This window comes from Aphis gossypii, chromosome 2 (genome assembly GCF_020184175.1).
Source record: "Aphis gossypii isolate Hap1 chromosome 2, ASM2018417v2, whole genome shotgun sequence".
In the NCBI taxonomy this organism is placed as follows: domain Eukaryota; kingdom Metazoa; phylum Arthropoda; class Insecta; order Hemiptera; family Aphididae; genus Aphis; species Aphis gossypii.
In genome coordinates, this window is record NC_065531.1 from 72,263,460 (window position 1) to 72,283,353 (window position 19,894).

Genomic DNA, 19,894 nt, shown 5'->3' on the forward strand with positions numbered 1-19,894 from the left:
GTATGAATATATAAGTCAGTGTAAAAATCAACAAATTATTCTAATGGTTAATACTCAATTAAAAATACGTATGGAAATGACAATAAATCAAAAAATATTTATCAATTAAGTATCACAAAATACATATTATTATACTCGTAATAATCCACTTACTGAAAATACATGAACAATTAAAAATCACAAGATTAAAATCATTAGTTATTTAAAACTATAAAAAAGACCATATACGGACCTACTCTCCATATATCCCTTCTTCACATTCAAATACATTCGTTGAATAATATGTCTTTATAAAATTATCACCAACATAGAATTAAAATTTGCTTAAAATTATTCTGTACTTTATTATTATGTTATTTATGACCAGAATAAAACTTTGGTTAAATTGCGAATTAAAAAATAAATTAAAATAAACATAAATTTCAAAAGGCGTTATAATTTACAATAAATTTGAACAAATTATCGTAAAACAAAGGTTTGAAGACTGTCCAAAATTTTAGTAACCATGGCAGGAAGATAAGATTAATATTATAATAGACGTACTTCAAGAAGATCTTAAAATTGATAATTTTTACATTTTAAGTATCCGCCAATTTCTTCAGTTGATGTAGAACGAAGCTTTTCTCAACAAAAAATGTTGGCTAATAACCTCATTCGTTTGTGCTTAAAAACCTGACAAAATCCCTAATTGTAAATATTGTAGTTTCTTAAAGTATAAACAGCGCACATTTCATTTTAATTATGGATCCTTCCCCCCTTTTTTTTAACTATTATTTCTACTAAAAACGCGAAAAATCTAACGTAAAAAAAATTATAATGCATATTTAGCACATATTTTGATAGTTTTTAATACATAAACTTACGAGCCTTAGAATAATTATTATAACTTCAAGAAGTATAGTATACAAATACTTCAAACGTTTAAATTAATTTAGTTGAATGCGATGTATAATTTAAAACTAAATGCAGTCCATTTTCCTTTTAAAAATAAATACTTATTACCTTAAAAATACTTACACTAAAAAACAAAGCATTCGAAAGTTACTGTATTTAACAAAAGTGTTTATATAGCCTTGAATATAAAAAAGAACACTATATTGATTTAAAGAGCATGTGAACTACATTCGTCAATAAAAATAAATAATTTATTTTTAAATAATACAGTACTTAATAAAGGTAATTGTGTTGTTTAAACATCATCTCGAAAAGCATACTAAATTAAGAGATCCAAAATAAACTGTCGAATTTTAAACGTAATAAAATCAAATTTAGACAGATAATCAATCATATATTATTGGAATACGATTTTTAAAACCTTAACATCTATTAAATAAATATATTAGGTATCAATAACAACTAGAGCACATCACTCCTAATTAATAAGTATAGTTTCTCATTATTTCGTAACAAAGGTAAAAAGACATACATTTTATACTTTATTGTTCAATATATTGACATTTAATACACTTAAGCAAAAACATATATTTTTTTTTGCTTAAAGGTCTTTTACGTAAATTTAGCTAATTAAATTCTAAAACTACTATAGCATATTATAATAATAATTTAATATCGATCTAACTAAAATAAACAAATGTGTCCTCATACTTCAGCTTTTGTGTTAATAATATAATAACTTTTACAATTTATCATTATTAATATCGTTGTGTAGAAACTAGAAAGAATGAACCATATGAATTACTGGACATTCTCCGAAACACGTCCGACAAGAAGGCGACAGATTATTGTTTTTTTACGTATCTCACTGCAGTAATTTAACCAGTGTACCTGCAACAGCTAGCCGACGAAAGAGAAAGTGATGATGATTTAGCCGGTAAGCTGTGTAAACGCATTTTTTAGTATAATTTCAGTGTGTATTATATACATATACATAATTATAATGGTCACTACGCATCATTATTTTGAATGTTCTTTGGATGTCTTCGAATTCTATCGGTTTTTCTCGTGTTTATCGTTCAGAATAGGTCGTAAAGAATTCACCCGTCCAGATCATCAAAGGACACGTGGGTTAGTAAATAATAAAAAAAATAATAATAATAACAACGTGTGTCTGAACCCGGATCAGTATTTATGTCCATGTACGTAGGCCGATAACAACAACAATCATGATGCATACAGGAGTGAAAATAATCTGATAATTCGATTAAAAAAAACTAATTATTTATAAATGTATAGTATAGGTAAATCGTAAATGCCATAAAAATAGCGTCATGACCCTACGAAACGATCAATTTCAAAGTCAGGGTTTCAATTATATTGGAGTTAGGTGAAATCTATTTCACGCAAACATGATGGTTTAGATTATTATCTTGAAGATGCGTCGATTGGCCAATGAAATTAATTTTACACAATATCCTTGATGTTTCTTTAAAATATTATCTTTAAGATCCTAGTTATATACCTAAAGAAATTTAAAATAGTTTCAACTTCGATTTTAAATCTATTTTAACCAAAAAAAACTGTATACCTAGATTAATTTATAATTTTTAATAGCTGAATTAGAAGGTCGAATTACCTACATAATACCCAGGTGTAAGAAATGAAGGATTTTCAATGGTTTTTCACGGATTAACATAGGTATAGAAATGAAATAAAAGTTTAATTTCTTCATGGGAATTAAAAACATAAAATGTGTGAATATGTCCCTGAACTTGACCGCTTAAAGACTTCTGCATATTTTTTTTATTATGTATTCAAATAAGAAATTAATAGAGCGTAACATTTTGTCTTATTCGAATCTCCGAGAAAAACTGAAAATTGTAAAATATACAACATTGTATATTGTATTTAATTCCCAAAACAAGATTTTTATTACAATTTATAACAAAAAAAAAATAATAATAATAAATTATATCATATTCCTTATCATAAAACGAATTAAACTCTAGCCTGACTAGCGTTTTGTAAAAGTTTGAAATTAGAATTTATTTTTTTTAGTTATTTAGGAAATTATTTTAGTTAAAAACACATAATAATTTTTAAGATTCATACCTAAAATTTGAAAATGTAAGTAACCTAAGGTCACATATAAGTCTTTATTACTGCAATTAAAAAAATAAAAAACAAATTGAGCATAATTTCACAAATGAAAATGTCGACGTAATTAGATATTCAAACATAATGTAATGATTTTTCATCAGGCGATTTTCTTATAATAATAATAATTCAAAAATATTATTCGTGATAGAACCTGAAACCTGTCTATTTATTATTATATTACATATAGTAATGTAGTATATATATTATACAATTTATACACAATAATCAACGATATTTTCAAAACATTTAGATTAATTGTACACTATTTCCTATCCTTTGACCATCTTCAGTTAGAATCATTTTTTGTATGTAATGAATTATTATTGAAAATTGAATAATCTAAACAATTTTAGAATATTCGTACAAATGACTAGAAATAAACTATAATCAAGGGAAAACTATTATACAAATTATATCAAGTCTAGATATTTTTTTTTATTTAAATATTTGGTGAAAATTTAAAGTTTTAACGATAACTCTTTTCTGGAAAAAAATATGAAATCGACTTTGTTTAAAATCAGTGTTGTATAAATATTCTTATTTTTCCAATATTCCGAATCTATGTTGTAAATAATTATTTTAAAAAGTACTAATATTTTCTTTTAAGACTTCGAATTAGCAAATATATCATATTTTTTACCAGAAACCAACCTAAACTATGAATATTGTGATCAAATTGTCAACCTTGAACTTGAACCAGTACATTTCTCGCAAACCTAAAAAAGGATATAGCTTAGAACGTATTAAATATATAGGTAACATCTTTCTTAGATCTTAGAACTTATAAATTGTACTAATTTAATTTATGTATACAAATACGATTACAATTTACTTAACGTTTATTAAATAATATAGTGTTTATTTGTTTAAACCGATTTTATGATAGGTACTGATAGAATTCAGTAAATATAATATAATAAAGAGTTATTTTTATTATGCACATATTTCCCATATTAGGACCTATAATACATAGATGACATTCTTTTAAATATATAAATACAACTTTATGGTTTTTTGTATGAAATAAAATCCTACCTATATAGACTAGTAAATCTTAAAAGATCTACATAATGATACGAGTTAAAAAGATTTTTATCTTTGTCTTCAAAAATTCTTTTCCCATTATGATTATACGAGTTAATTTTATAGTCTATAAAATAATATTACAGTCGACCAAACTTAAAATGTGTTTTCTAATTTAGAAAAAAAAAAATTTTAATTTTATAATTTAATGGTTGAATAATAATGTAATCAATGATTATAATGATACTAATAATTGCAAATTATAAACTAATTTAACAAAATATTCATTAGGTGCATTTATTTTATAACTGCAACAGCTAAATCCTATTTTTTCAACGTATTATAGTAATTTTTTTTTAACAGTTAAAATGGACAGTTTAAAAGATACACCACAAATTATTTAGAGAGTTCATTCTATAGCAAATCTTATCCAAAAGTATTTTTTAACTGATGAAAATCTGCCAAATATATTTATCTAATCACATTTATCAAGACCTAACTTTATATTTAATACGCGAGTATACAACATTTAAACTTTAAAACATCATCTGAGTTATTCATTGAAGGCTATCGACTACAACGCGAAAAAGTTATTTTCCAACCATAAATAGGTATTAATAATATAGTATATCCTATACTAGTGACATTTAAACTAAAAGCAGTAAGCGTGTGACAAATAAAAGACAGGTATAAATCGTCATCAAATGACTGTATATTACGACTTACTAACAGGGAGTTGCTACGAATGATTTTTTTTTTCATTTAAAATTTAAACAAACACGCTGCCAACCGGCAACAGTTAATAACATTGAGTTAACATTCTTTCTCTCACTATGACAGTAGTCTTGTTTTACTCGTGTAAAAGTAAAGTAGCTATATTATGATCTGCAATAGTTAAAAAAAAAACCAGTAGCTACCATCACCACAGCGACACCTCCCAAATGATACCGTCGTCTATATTATTACTATTACATACAAAAAATATATTATATTCGCGTTGATCATTTTGGGCCTATATAGTAGGTTAGGTACGTGTAGGTACATCGATTGCGAAGCGAGTGAAAATAGAGAGAGGGGAGGGAGAGCATGCATAAATACTCCTATACATATATACAATATACATATGTAATACATTATACACATAATATTATATTGGCGCCATGTCTACAGGAAAGATAAAAAACAACTACAGTTGCGCAATTGCCTACGGGCAATTTAATAACGCTTTAGCTCTTCGCAACAAAACGCATATAATATGGTAATTGCCCTAGGATTATATACCAATGAAAAAACTATCGAGGGTGAAATCCGAGTGAAATCCCAAAAAATATAGGGGGGGGGGCGGTAATAATTTTTTCGACCACCCAAATCCATAAACATAAAAAAATTAATTGTCGATGTGTTACAGTCATGTGCTACCGATCATATGATATCATGGACCATAAATAATTCACATATATTATCGAATACAGTATACGAGCAATTTTTCACACAAAAAATCTAAATAAACAAATTGTATGCAGAATTAATTTATAACATAGAAACAAAAGTCAAAATTATCTACTCGTTTATCATTTTAGAAATATTTAATTGGATAAGATTTTTGAATAAACTTATAAATATCAAAATATTTAAGCATTTTAACTAATCCATTAAAGTTAAACTAAATAATAACTTTAAAAATGTGTTTAATATATCACTATAATATTTGTACAAAAAACTTTTTAAAAATATAGTTACAGCCTAAACTTATAAAAAGAATACCCTATCTAGGATTTATTCTAATATATCTATTAGGTACCTAATGTTTATTTCAATGTTAAATTATGTATAATATCTATCTAAAACTCTCCAGTTTTAATACTCGTAATTTATTTAAACAAAATAACTTGTAGCTATAATTTATGATTAAATAATAAAATTAAAAAATTAAAAACACAAGTGGATCTATATTAATTTTCTGCATTAATATATAACATGTATTACATTAATACCTATATTATTTAAAGTAAATATCTGTTCGTTGTGTACCTAATTTAAACAAAATTAATCAATAAGAAATAAAAAAAAAAAAGATATGGTTTATTATACTTATATTTATACATATTAAAATACGTATATTATGTTAGCGGTAATGTATATAATACGTTCTTTTATTAAAAACTAGTTATTCTATAAAAACCCTAACTATACTAGTTAATATATAAATTACATAGTTTTACTAGTTAATAAATAAAATACCAGTTGGTTTTCGCTAATGTATAAAATTAAATTTATAGTCAACGTTAGGTAGATAACCGGGACTGGAGTAAATATACAATATTTGTTGCCGTTGTCTTTTTATTATTAAAAACAATAATAGGTTCATAAAAAAACTTTACTCAAGGTCACAATTTAGTTTATGTAAAGAAAAGTTTATTACGTTCAGTGACGTCCCAGATGAGGAGATATTTGTCTTCGAAAGGCATCCGAATTCCAACCACAAGATAATGATCAAGAGTTTTTCAAACGCACATATCAAAAAAAGTGCACCACAAATAATACTTTGTAACTCCAAATGTTATCCAAAAAGTTCGTGTACTAATTAATAAATTGTATTGCAATTTATAAAAATAATAATAATCTAATAATTCTAATAAATTTACGCTCAAATCAGAATTAACTTTTTCAAAATGAATATTTATATTTTATACATAGATTCAAACATAGTTTTAAATACATTAATTAAACGGTTATTGTTAGTTCAAAAACATCTAGTCAGTATTTAGAATAGCTAGTTGAATTATGTATTTAAGGATTCAATCAATACATTAACTAAAATTATCCACAATTCTATAAAACAACTAGTTATTTGATACAGAATTAATTAAAGAATGTCATTCATTAACCTCAACATCTATATTCGTTTAAAATTTAAAGTAGTTAGGTATGGTATAATCAAAACGAATGAATTATATTTATAATTACTACTACCTAATTATAATTACTTAGAACAATGTAATTAAAATGTATTTAAATACCTAAATGAAAACCCTTATTAAAAAATAATATACCTACTTCTTAAGGTAAATTTATGATTGTTCCATATAAATAGAAATTTGGTATGGAACTTAAAAGTGGAAATTTGTTGAATTTATAAAAAGAAAAAAGACATTATTATTTAAATGAATTTCACTAGTATAATAGTATTTACTTTTAAATACTATAATAATTAAAAATTATGGTATTTATAATTTACAAAATGCACACTAATTCTTATCTATTATCCATTTGTACTTAAAATTGAAACAAAATCAATGATTAAATCATTTTACTCATTCAATAGATTAGGCCTTGGATTTAAACAAAATGTTGGACAATGTCCATATACTTCATAATATAATAAAATGTGTATTTTTTCGTTTAAACTATAATAATTTTAATTCGTTTGAAATATTCATCATAGATTTGTTTTTCAGTAAGAACTGTATAATGTACATATAAAATAATCGAAATAAACAGCAGTTCGGGTGCAATCCCAAATTTAAATGAAGGTCTCCACGGTCAGTTCATTTCATAGACAGGTGGAACCTTGACTTCAGATACATCAGAATTTATATTTTTAGTTTAGAAATACATAACACGTGGGGACAGTTTTATTTCTTTAGCTATTTATTTTTTATTAATATTTTATGGTGATATACTTCTACCTATAAGTATATTAGTATATTTTCTTGGTATAAATTAATTAAAACAACATAATTGAGTAAGTTTATAGTAATCGAAAATACTGAGTAAATAGGTAAATAAGTAAATATATTTATACTTTATAGGTATTAAAACACAATGGAACATTTTCTATTCTAAAAAGTATCAAGATAATCAGCATAAAAAAATTCTAACTGCCTTATCGACTAACTTTGTTTTTGCTTATTTATAGGCTTCAACAGTCTATAATATTACATAGAAATGTTATAACTTATAATTTTTTAACGAGATTTATTTCTAAATGACGTATAATGATGGGTTGTAGAATTAAGTCATCCATACTGGACTATAATATATAAATTCAAGTATAGTTGAAACAATTATATACATTAAGTTATAAAAATGCGTATAGGTTTAATGGTCATTTGGTAGAAGAAAATAACGTTATAATATTGTTATCACACTATAGGTACCTACATTATAATTCATATATACTTGAATATTTGGATGGTAATAATTATAAAGGTCTCCGAAGGTTAAAAAAAATCGCCCTACAAACCATTATGTCGCACGATCGATTTGACGTTATTAATAATTCATTAAAAACCAAACGTAAAATCGGAACAATGACTAGTTACTTTTCGCTTAGTATATTATATTGTCGTCGTAGACAATATTATTTTAAACGTGTCCTGCGATGCGTGCAGCAGTGTCTCGTATAGTGTTGTATTATGGTCGTTTACATGTGTTGAAACAAAAAGAGAAGTGTATAACTGGCAGGTTAATCTATAATATACAACACTGAATGGCGTACACTTGCACCGGTACAGTTTTTCATACAAATCGCGTTTCCCAATTAAATCGGCCTTACAAAATAATTATTACGTCTTTCGCAGAACGTTTTTCGAAATATATAGTTAATAAGTACTGCAATCGAACATAAAACCAGTTTCAAAAAATCACGTCGCCAGCAGAAGCTTTTAACTTACTCTGTCATACGACCTTAAAACATGTTGATGTTCTGTTTCCTATATAATATAATATCAAAACCAGCAAAATGATATTTCCTGTTTGTAGACGATGAATTGACAATAAAACCCGCCAAAACGAAACACGTGATTAAATAATAGTATAACTAGGTAGTGACAAAATATATCGTATGAATGAAAATCGTACCTAATCGACTGAAAGGTAAAAAATACTTCTCGGTCACAACGGACATTAATTATCGCATTTAATAATATTATTGTCAAGCCTACTGATTATTTTAAATACAATTTTATCTTCCCTAGATTTTACCTCCTACATGCCAGTGAAAAAGTCGCCGGCCGCTGAATTGAAATAAGTTTAATTGAGGTGCTCGGAGATACAATATAATATTCCGAGTGTTTACCGTAATAATAATAACACCAATAGGTTAACCACCTATGTACGATAAATAATATTGTTATATAACGACATGATAATATGACGTGCTACCATTTATTATACATACTTATCATTAACACAATAATAATATATTAATACACCCTATATCGGTATATAATGGCGGTAGCAGTGTTATGAAATAAGGAATAATATTGAATATAACTCACGTTTCTTCGACGGGGTTTATAGCTCGTCCCGCGCGCCGAGTACAGATGTGGTATTATCCAAAACGTCGACAGGTAAGTGCACCGAACGGGTATTGGAAACAACGGCAACACGGATGGACGTATAGGTAAATAACGATCGCTGCGAACAGTCGACGATATTATTCGCACTGCCGACCGACCACCATCGGAGGGGTGGAAAATCGATAAAAACCGGTTGAACTTTTTCGCAACGGACAAGTTAAAAATATTGTCGTTCGGCGTAAATTATAATTATCTCGCCGCGAATAGTCTGTACGACGACGCAAGTGACGTTCGGAAAACTGTATGGGTACTACGCGACGGGCACGTTTGAAATTCGAATCTATAACCCGCGTGGACACGCGACCAAAAAGACTAAACGAACGATAGACACTGAACGCGAAAAATTCTCTCGGTCGACAAGCCCTGTGCGAGGGACAAAATATTCTAATTACGATTTATTATAATATTATATCACACACAATATAAACGATATATGGGCAGTGCGTGCGTGCGCGCGCGTGTTCGAACCAGACGGTCGCGATACGTATCGTTGTGCGCACTGACTGTCGTCTGAGTGCGTGTGTGCGCCGGCGAGCGAACGTTTTGGCCGGAAGGTCAGCTGATTAGAAAGAAAGTACCTGCCGCCGCAGTGGTGGGAGTCACGCGACGTCGATCGCGATCGCTCCGTGCACGTACATTATATTATATATATTTTATTATTATGGTATACCTACCATTTAGTGAAATGTTATTATTATTGTTATGCCTATTATTTGTTATTGTTATTATGTTATTGGGTATATTAGAGCTTCACCTCCCTCCTCTCGTTAGTCGGATTTGTACGCGTTTGCTTGTTTTTTTTTTTTTTTTTTGCCGGTCCATCGTCGACGGAACTACGAGCACGTTGTCCGTCGGACGTTGCGACCGTCAAACGAATCCGAGATACGACGAATCGTTCAATAACGAATTTAAAATTCGCGGTACTCTATCTTGGCGAAGTTATAGTGCGTCCGGCAAGGATATAGTATATTTATGTAACCGCGGTATACTGCATATATAGAACCTCCCCTAATAAATGGTTATTTATGCACAATCTTTGTGCGGAAACCGTGGTTATGAACTAAATGCATTTGTACACAAATTCGTAGGGTAAATGATGACTCGCCATTTTTATTTATTATCCAGCCGAATTCCACCCTACGCTGGCTTGCCCAAATATGTTTATTATTTACTCTTGCGCTTCATAATACTGCTAATATAAATTTTAAAATAATTTAGCTCGTCTATCAAAAATTAACGGAAGCGTAGCGTGCTATTTGATATTTTTTCTGCTGCACAGAACAACATTGAATCATAGATAATATGTTTTTACGGGTCCTTGTATTACGTATGTTTTTAACGGTTCAATGTTTTTCCGTGCAACGGGGAATACATCAAGTAGCACGCTAGCGGAAACTTAACGAAGCTTGCTATACTTTATTTTTGTCATTACGTGAACCGTAAAATTTCTGTACGGAACAAAAGTATAAACATTTTTCAATAAAAATAAGTACATATTAGTCTCGAATAAAATTTATCTTAAGTATTTGGAATGGTAATTTCATTACGAGTTAAATTTATTAAGTGCGTAAAACTACTTCGAAAATTATTATCATTAAAAATACGTATACAAACAATATCCTGTTGTGTAACTATTGTAAAATATTAATATTAAAATTATTAGTACCCATTTATTTTGTTAGAAGTTACTACTATATCTGTTATCTAATATATTATAATATGCTGATATTTGATATATATGAAGCAATACCGATATTGCAAATTTGTTTATAATGAAATAACTGATAACTGCAGAAAAACGATTAAGTTCATAAAATTAATAAAATAATATATTTATCTGTGTTATAATAAATATTATTAAATATTACTATATTATTTTAATTTGTACTATGTTCAACTTACTATAATAATAGTTCATTCATAATGTCTTTGATGGAAATACATTATTATGTGATTGATGCTAATATGATTTATATCGAACTATAAAAATAATAATTAAATATTAAGAAAAATCAATATTATTCTGTGATACCTAATATACTCAGGTGACTGATGTGCATCTTACCGTTCTTACCTTGACACGACTGGCTGGCGTTTACGTTCAGGAAACAATAGTAATGACGGCTCTAAAATATTTGGCCCTGTAGACACGCTGCACCCAACTAAATAATAGGAGGTACTTACAGACGTCTCTGGAAAATGATTCAATTTAGAAATGTTGCTGAAACCAGAATAGGAGTGACAGACGGGAATAAAACGGTCGGTTGCGACGATCTCAGTTTTTCTAAAAATTAAGATTGACCATTGACATGATGGAGAATATATCACATACGCGAAGAGGGACAGTCACCGGAGGTCACCATTCGAGACTAGGTTATATTAGGTAAGGCAAACTAACGGTTCGCGCGTGTAACCCCAAAAGTCACGATTGAAGTAATTGTCGTGAATGGCGAAAACAGTTGGTTACAAAATTAAAATTCGCAAGCCGCAGACGCAATGTCGTCACACTACCCTTACACTTATTGTGTATAATTTACATACCACTTTATGTTATACGCACACGCGAACGAACAACGAAGATGAAAAAATGGTTTGTTTCACTGTAAAATGGCGGTTATCCTCTCAGTAGTACTTGTCATAAATCGTAATGTGACGGTGTTAGCATGTAGACCTAATTTTATTTATACACCGGTCGTTTCAAACGAGTTTTTACTGTGAGTTCAAAACTTCGCCGAATTTTTGGAATGCGTTAACGTTCATGGTTGTGGGGAAATCAAGAGGAATTTAGAACGCTCCCCCCCAAAAATTTTCCACCACGATTCATTGGACGTTTCCCCTCCACAGCAAAAATTTCCTTCCGAACAAAAAAATTAAAAGTATAAAATTATATTAAATAATAATATCCAATGCAAATAAATAAATATGAATAGGTAATATATGTTTATTTTATAACACTAATTATATTAAATTAATATAAAAAGATAATTCAATACCTAATTCGTTATAATAACACTATTTATGTAACAAATATTAAACATTATGCAAATTATTACAAATGCGAATAAATATACTATTGAGTAGGTATTGATATTAAAATACAAAATTAAACAATATAAATCAAAAAAATATAACTAATATTTTTTATTCTCCTAACCTATTCACCAACCTATTATTATGTGTAAATATATATATATATATATATTGATTCAGGGGGAAAATTTCTCAATCCAGGGGGGAAATATCTAGTACCGCAAAAATCCGTGGGGAGGGAAAGGGGGTCAAAATACCCCAGTCATGAGAGTTGCGTTAGATACTACAGCGGCAATACTATTACGCTGTATCAACATTCGTCATTATTAATTAATAGTACCTTATTATTATAATTATTAACATCATAATTTCCATATTACTTTATTATGGAATATAATACTATAATATTATATATTATTCTTTTATGTTATCTATGACTAAAATGTATATTTTCAGAAACACTGTGACAGTTAATATCATATTATTTTGTGGTTAGCCGAAAAGGTAACCCATTCTCGAATACTACAGACTACAGTAGCTAATATAGCTATATATAATAATATACAATACAGATCGTCGACCGTCGTGTACTGCCAAGATTATATTTAGGGCTACGCATCAAAGTAAGACGCACATTAGTCACCAGCTACAGAACATTATTCACTGGAGAATATTACACCTTGAAGGGGATAATAAACTTTAATAGGTATAGACTCTGTGCGTAAAAAAATCCATATATCCTGCACCAAATTGTTAATTGCACCATCGGTCGTGTATTTGAATGACACGGACCAGTGGTATAGTTAGGTAGATTGGTGTAGCTGGTAAAGTAATTTCCCGCCAACAGCGATAGTGCGTCTATTACGATGAAAAAATATCGTAATAAACACTAGTCACGAAGCTAAGACAAATATACTACTGTCTATCAATAACGTCGAAATAAATGTATACACATCACCGATGACAAAAATTATAAGTATAATATGTTATCGTTCTACGGACTCTGAGCCAACAACAGTATACATCGACTGTATTGTTAAATTATTTTAAAGGTATAGTATGCTCCCCTGTAACATGTATTATAAAAGGTACCTAGCTATATATTACTATATTAGTATAATGACTAGAGATAATGACAAATTTTTAGTAGAGATCGAATTAGGTTTTTATCAATGGTGAAATGATGAATCATCGTCAACTGATTGGTTTACAATGCCACATTATTTTTTTATTTTGTACCTACTTCCAACGAAATCGAACGCGTTTAAGTAAACAAAATAGGCTTGAGGTTTTTTTTTTTTTTGAAAAACCATTTCTCACTATTTAATAATTTTATTTTTATTGTTGAGACGATACAAACACCTATAGTCAACAAAAGAATGTATTTCAAACAAACTACTAACGAAATAAATGGTGCCAATTGTTTCGTTATATTTAAAAAAATACAAAAAAATTAGAATTAAAAGATTAATAAAACATTTCAATATGTGCAATTACTTTTCTTAGTATTTCTAAATTGATAAAACAATTTAAAAGACCTCATCGACAGCCATGCAAATTCATACTAATCACTTAATACTTAAGCCTTAATTAGATAAATAAATTAGACATTTAAATATTTCTCTCTTAATGCACTAGGTTAATTTAATTTGTGCGAGTGATTTTAAAACATGATAATGTGTTTGGACAAACTTTTTTCAGTATCATCGGATACTAACTCTCTCAATAATTTAATGTTATTATGAACTATACCGCTCCTTAAAAACGGGATTAGTTTGAATATCCTTACATACAAGTATTATATTATTTGGTCTTGCTTGCAAGTCTTCTTCTGTTTTCGTTTTGATAGCAGTTCTATCACACTGAAAAGTTAAATTATGATTTTTAAATGGTTCTCGATTATGTATATTATTATTTGATAAATATAATATTTTATTGATGGTGATTTGCATTAAACACTATCAGTACATTTTCTGTAGGTACAACAGATCGGAAAAGATAGGTTTTTCAGGTGGCCGTAGAATTACTAAAAATATAATTTTCAATTGAAATGCATCCTTTATTTTGTTCTGTATTAAAAATGTTTTCAATTTTAAGATTCTTATTTGGTATATGTACATTCACATACCAATACAAGTTAACGTTTCCAATGTTTGAGCAAAACTAATATTTGAAAATATGATATAGTTTTACTTGTTGCTTGACCTGTATATAAGATTGTATCATACTTTAGATAATATAAAATTCCCTATAGATTTTATGTACTTAATATTTTTATCTTAATCTTTACAATTGTATCTTTTATCTTTTTTATTATATCGTACACGCTCCAACACATTACTTTTATTATGCGAGTAAAAAGATAATTCACCCAAACCGCCATAACGTCCTATCAAGCTCCTTATGTTTATTTTAAAAAAAAAACTCATAAATAATAATATTATATTGATCGTGTGAATTCTTAAAATGGTATTTTGCGAATTTATCTTTGTTATTATTTGCAGTTATTATTTTTATATATTTTATTTGATAAATCAGGTAGAGTTTCATTATAGAAAAAAATATTATTATTATTAAAATTTATATAATTCGATAGTATTCAAATATTCAAATGATTAATCTAACTTTTAAAATCTGTACTGAAGTACCTGCTGACGTTTATTCATTTTTTCTACATTTATTTATAGTCGCTAGTAAATAATATAGATTTTATAAATTTTATAAATAAGTCTACAACATCTACAATATTATATTTTTGTTAATTGTCAGTAACTGTAATGATTAAATTATAAATATATATTTATCTATGTATGTACAATTAATTTTAATTTTCTACAGCTGTGCGTACTGCGTATTTATTTAAATATATACTAGTACGAACATATTTGTAAAAATACTTATGCAAACTTATACTCAAGTAAAAAATATGTGTAATTTGTACAGAAATTAATACATAATATAGGATTACTCACTATATTATGTATATAATGTATTTACATATATAGGCTGCTGTATATACTCAATAAAATAAAAAATTTATTATTTATACTTCATAATTAAGTAAATAATACATTCATATAGAAAATGTGTTAATTTTTTTAATATTATGTAGAGAATTAATAACTTATAAGTATTATTAATCACTGAAGTTAATAATATTGTAATTATTAAGAATTTTGAGTTGAGTAAGAAATGTATTAATTTTACAATTATGTGTAACATTTGGTTTTTTTTTTTTGAGACTTTCATGTCATTACGTTACATGATCAGTAAAAAATCTTAAAACTTAAACTTCTTGAAAAATAAATCTTATTATTATTTTCAAAAATTAAAAGTTAATATTAGCAGTACATTTCTTAATAATTGAGAAAACATGAATTTTTACGGAAAATATAAAAAAAATCAATAAAAACGATTTTTTTAATTAATTGTTGTAATTTTAAAACAAATAACCGTAGATACTTGAAATTATTAGCATTTTATATACACAGAATAATTTTCAAAATATCTTTTTGAGCTATTTATAGACATTCGACATTTTCAATTTAGTTTAGTTTTTTTTTCGTTAAAAAATCTATCATACAGGTTAAAATGATTGACAATTTAATAAAAGGTCCCTATTCATATAATAATATTATGTGACAGACATTGTTTTTCATATCCAATATTATAGTATTTTACATAATTTCTCTATTTTTAAACTATTATTTTGTAAATAATTTAAAGAGCTGTTCACAAAATCCACCGATTCCCTATTAGACATAAAGAATCTCTATATTCCATTTATAACAGCTATTTGGGTAGTGGATTGTATTGTAATCTATGAGCTGTGTTCATTGTGGTCCTTTTTTTAATCAAAATGTTAATATTGTAATATCGTTATGTTTATATTATAAACACTGGTAAATATAAATAATTGTTTATAATATTGTACGACACGATATGGTTAACGTAGTATAGTGTCACTCAGTGTCAGTAAATATTTTCAAGAATATTAACTATTAACCTTTAACATAGTTCTAATAGATCTATATACCTTATATAATTTATAATGGGTAACGACTATGATATATAATATTTAGTCCTAAAGAACACAGGAACTAAAATCATCGCCTAATATTAAGTTTTTGTATTTTGATAATTAACAACGAACAACTTAATTACTTTTACAAGGTTAACAGTAACTTATAGGTTTATTTCTTACTTATAATCTTAAGCAATTAAGTAATTGATGTCTTAGACGTTAAACTATGTATCATTCTATCATAGTACATGTCTTATACTGTAATCACTGTAACCTATTGATTGCTTTTTACTTTATTATTTCAATTTAACAATTTATTTTATTTATCATTTTAGTTTAATAAATTAAATTAATAGATCAATAATTCATATTTTAAATGCTCCTAATAATTTTCATTAAAGTGTAAATCAAAAAATGATAAAACAATTTATTGTCAGTTTCACTATACAGTGTATAAAAATAATAATTATTCATTGATAACAAATCAAATGAAAACCGATTATTTTAAAATGAACTCGTGAAAATATACCTTTGTTATAAATATATGATTTTGTACATCAAAGTATGAAATGAGATTTAATTATCTTCCTTATGACATAACGACCGTGAAAATCCTGTGTAACTGTAAAACTGTACATATAAGTATAGTAACTATCTTAGGTGGTTTTTTTTATAAAGATAAATAAGCAAAGTATACTAAAGAATGTTATAATATTAAATACATTTTATTAGAACATTAACCTTTACTTAATATATATCTTGCCTATATTGACACAAGAAAAACATTGATAACAAAAATAATTATTTTTTCTGTAATAATTTATAAAAAATATTATAATTTGGTAAAACAATGGGTCATAATATATTGAGGTTTAAGTTTATTGTATAAATCAGAGAAGGTATTTATATTTATATCTTAAACGAATGAATTTTAAAGATATAAAAAAACTTAGAAAACTATAGAATTTTTTATTCCAAATACTATTAATTAATATATATATATTTATTTATTATTTTATGTATTAAGAGATGATTGTAATTTCTATGGGAAAATTAAAGATCAAGAGTACTATAAATATTAAATAATTATTCTTTCAACCTTTTTATTTTTATTATCTTTTACAGTTACATCTTAGGCGTTAGATTATTAAGTTGTTACTATTATTAAGTATTATTTTTTAATGGAGAATCTTCTATAACATATTCATGAATTAGTTATTTAAATCGAGTATCTTATGATTTTCAACTTTAAAATGTTTGTAAATTTTCATTTATTTAATGCTTTATTGTAATATTTTATAATGTATAATATATTGATATTATTGATATTATTAAATACTTATTAGTAATTATTTTAATTGATCTATTCATAATTCATATCAAGATAAATAAATAAATTTAGTAATTTATAATATTTATAATATACGTAATTAATGAATAAGAAGTTCAATAAAGAATTTATCTTATTTTTTTCAAAATCACCTAAAACATTTGTTTTAAAGCTATAGACTATAGAGTATAGATTATTTGAGAGAGTCGTGTTATTATCTTTTATAGAATATTATATATTTTTATTCCAATATGTAAATGAATAATCGTGATGGACAATAAATATTTATGTAAATATTAATATTTTCAATTTCTTTATTTGGAAAAAAAGTAGTGAATGAATAATAAATGTAGAAAACTGTTTATTGATAAAAATACATCTTTTAGATAATCCTTAAACTTAATTCAATCAAAAAATTTTATAAAAATAGACTTTGTTTACTTTACTCCTTTAGAATTCAAATTATTTTATTTTATTATCTTTTCAGAACAACAATATTGCATAATAATTACTATAAAAAATCCAATCAAAAATAAAGTACTTGAAATTATATTTTGTAGCATATTAATGTAATTCTTGGTAAATTTATTTATATTTTATGAATTTATTATACACGAAATATCTTACATACATCGTAAATAACCACTAAATGCATTCATCTTTCAAACATAGGCTGATCACCGGATGCCAATGCGATTTTGTACACAAAAATACGCTCTAAAGGAATAGGGATCCTGTTCTGTAGAATCAACCAAGTTTGATAATTCTTTTTTTTTAACTAATAGAGGGTAATATTCTACAGGCCGTATCGATCTCCGTTTTCCAATATTTTAATCTCAAACTTTATAATCTGTCTTAAAAAATAATAAAATTTTAAGCAATTTTGTATAAATTATATTTTACTATTATTTTGAATAAAATAAAAATCGGAGTTTGGTGTAACCTGTGAGAAGTCTTCTTCTTTCAAATAAAAATATAGTTACCAAAATCCGACAATTCTATACAAGTCCTGAGAATTATTCCCGTGAAGTTATTTTTTCGATATAATACATCCTAACAACCTCTCTTAAATAGGAATTGGGTAGTAAATTAGTAGAAAAGTATTATAATTAAAGTGGTAACTAAAATACAAAATTTAATTTTCAAATTTTTTAGAATTGCTGAAAATTTGAAAATCTGGCACCAACCCCTTAATTTCAGAAGCTTAGGGATTGAATATTCAGACCACTAAATCAAAAATCACAGGAACAATAGGAGGAATTTACCATTAAAAAATATTTACCAGAAAAATGTTCTACTTAGATGTTTATATAACTACGAAAACTTAAAAAAAATATATTCATCTCAATGAATATAGTCTAAATGTAATGTTTTCGTTTGCAATACGTACCTATTAAGTAACCCACAACACAATAATAATCCTTACCGACATTCTATCATCTTCTCTATACATGTTTACATTTTTATGTCAAGATCCTGCAAGTAGACACTAATGATATACAATAAAGACATACCATATGTCTGATATTATGATACTCTTTTCGAATTTTCTTCTTTTTTACATAGTATAAATATATTTAAATATTAGATTCTGATCGGAGTTGTAAATGTGTTTTTCTTTCTAAAAAAACTCATAACTAAAATCTAACTCTGAGGGAGGTGAAAAATTAGATTTAGATTGTATTTTGAGTGACGAAAAAAAGAAATTTTCCAGTATTTTTGAAAGTAATCGGGAAGAACGAAAATAAATGGGGATATTTGCATAAAACCAGTTATGATAGTTTCAAATCATAAAATAACTGAAATAATGATTTCAATATTGTAATTTGTCGTATCTTACTCTAACTAATGTAATAGAATAACCTATATTGCTGTGAATAATAATGAAAATAAACATTTTTTTTTTTATACGATAACCATTTATTATTTTAATAAATTATTATTGTTATTAATATGTACATTGTACACACTACACAGAATAAAACAATGGTATGTAGGTATAAGTAGGTACATACAAAGAACACACGTGAATCATTTATTACCTTGCTTATTGATAATTGATAACAT

General features: G+C 26.5%; 1 protein-coding gene across 2 annotated transcripts in view; it reads right to left on the reverse strand.

Annotated features, from left to right (window-relative positions):
• The window catches only part of LOC114125871 (AF4/FMR2 family member lilli-like), a 64,758-nt gene extending 54,795 nt beyond the window's left edge, over positions 1 to 9,963 (reverse strand). For both annotated transcript variants that reach the window (XM_027989663.2, XM_027989664.2), the window contains exon 1: positions 9,363 to 9,963. The gene's annotated coding sequence lies outside the window, so the exon portion shown is untranslated. The remainder of the gene's footprint in view (positions 1 to 9,362) is intronic.
• Between the last annotated feature and the right edge of the window lie 9,931 nt (positions 9,964 to 19,894).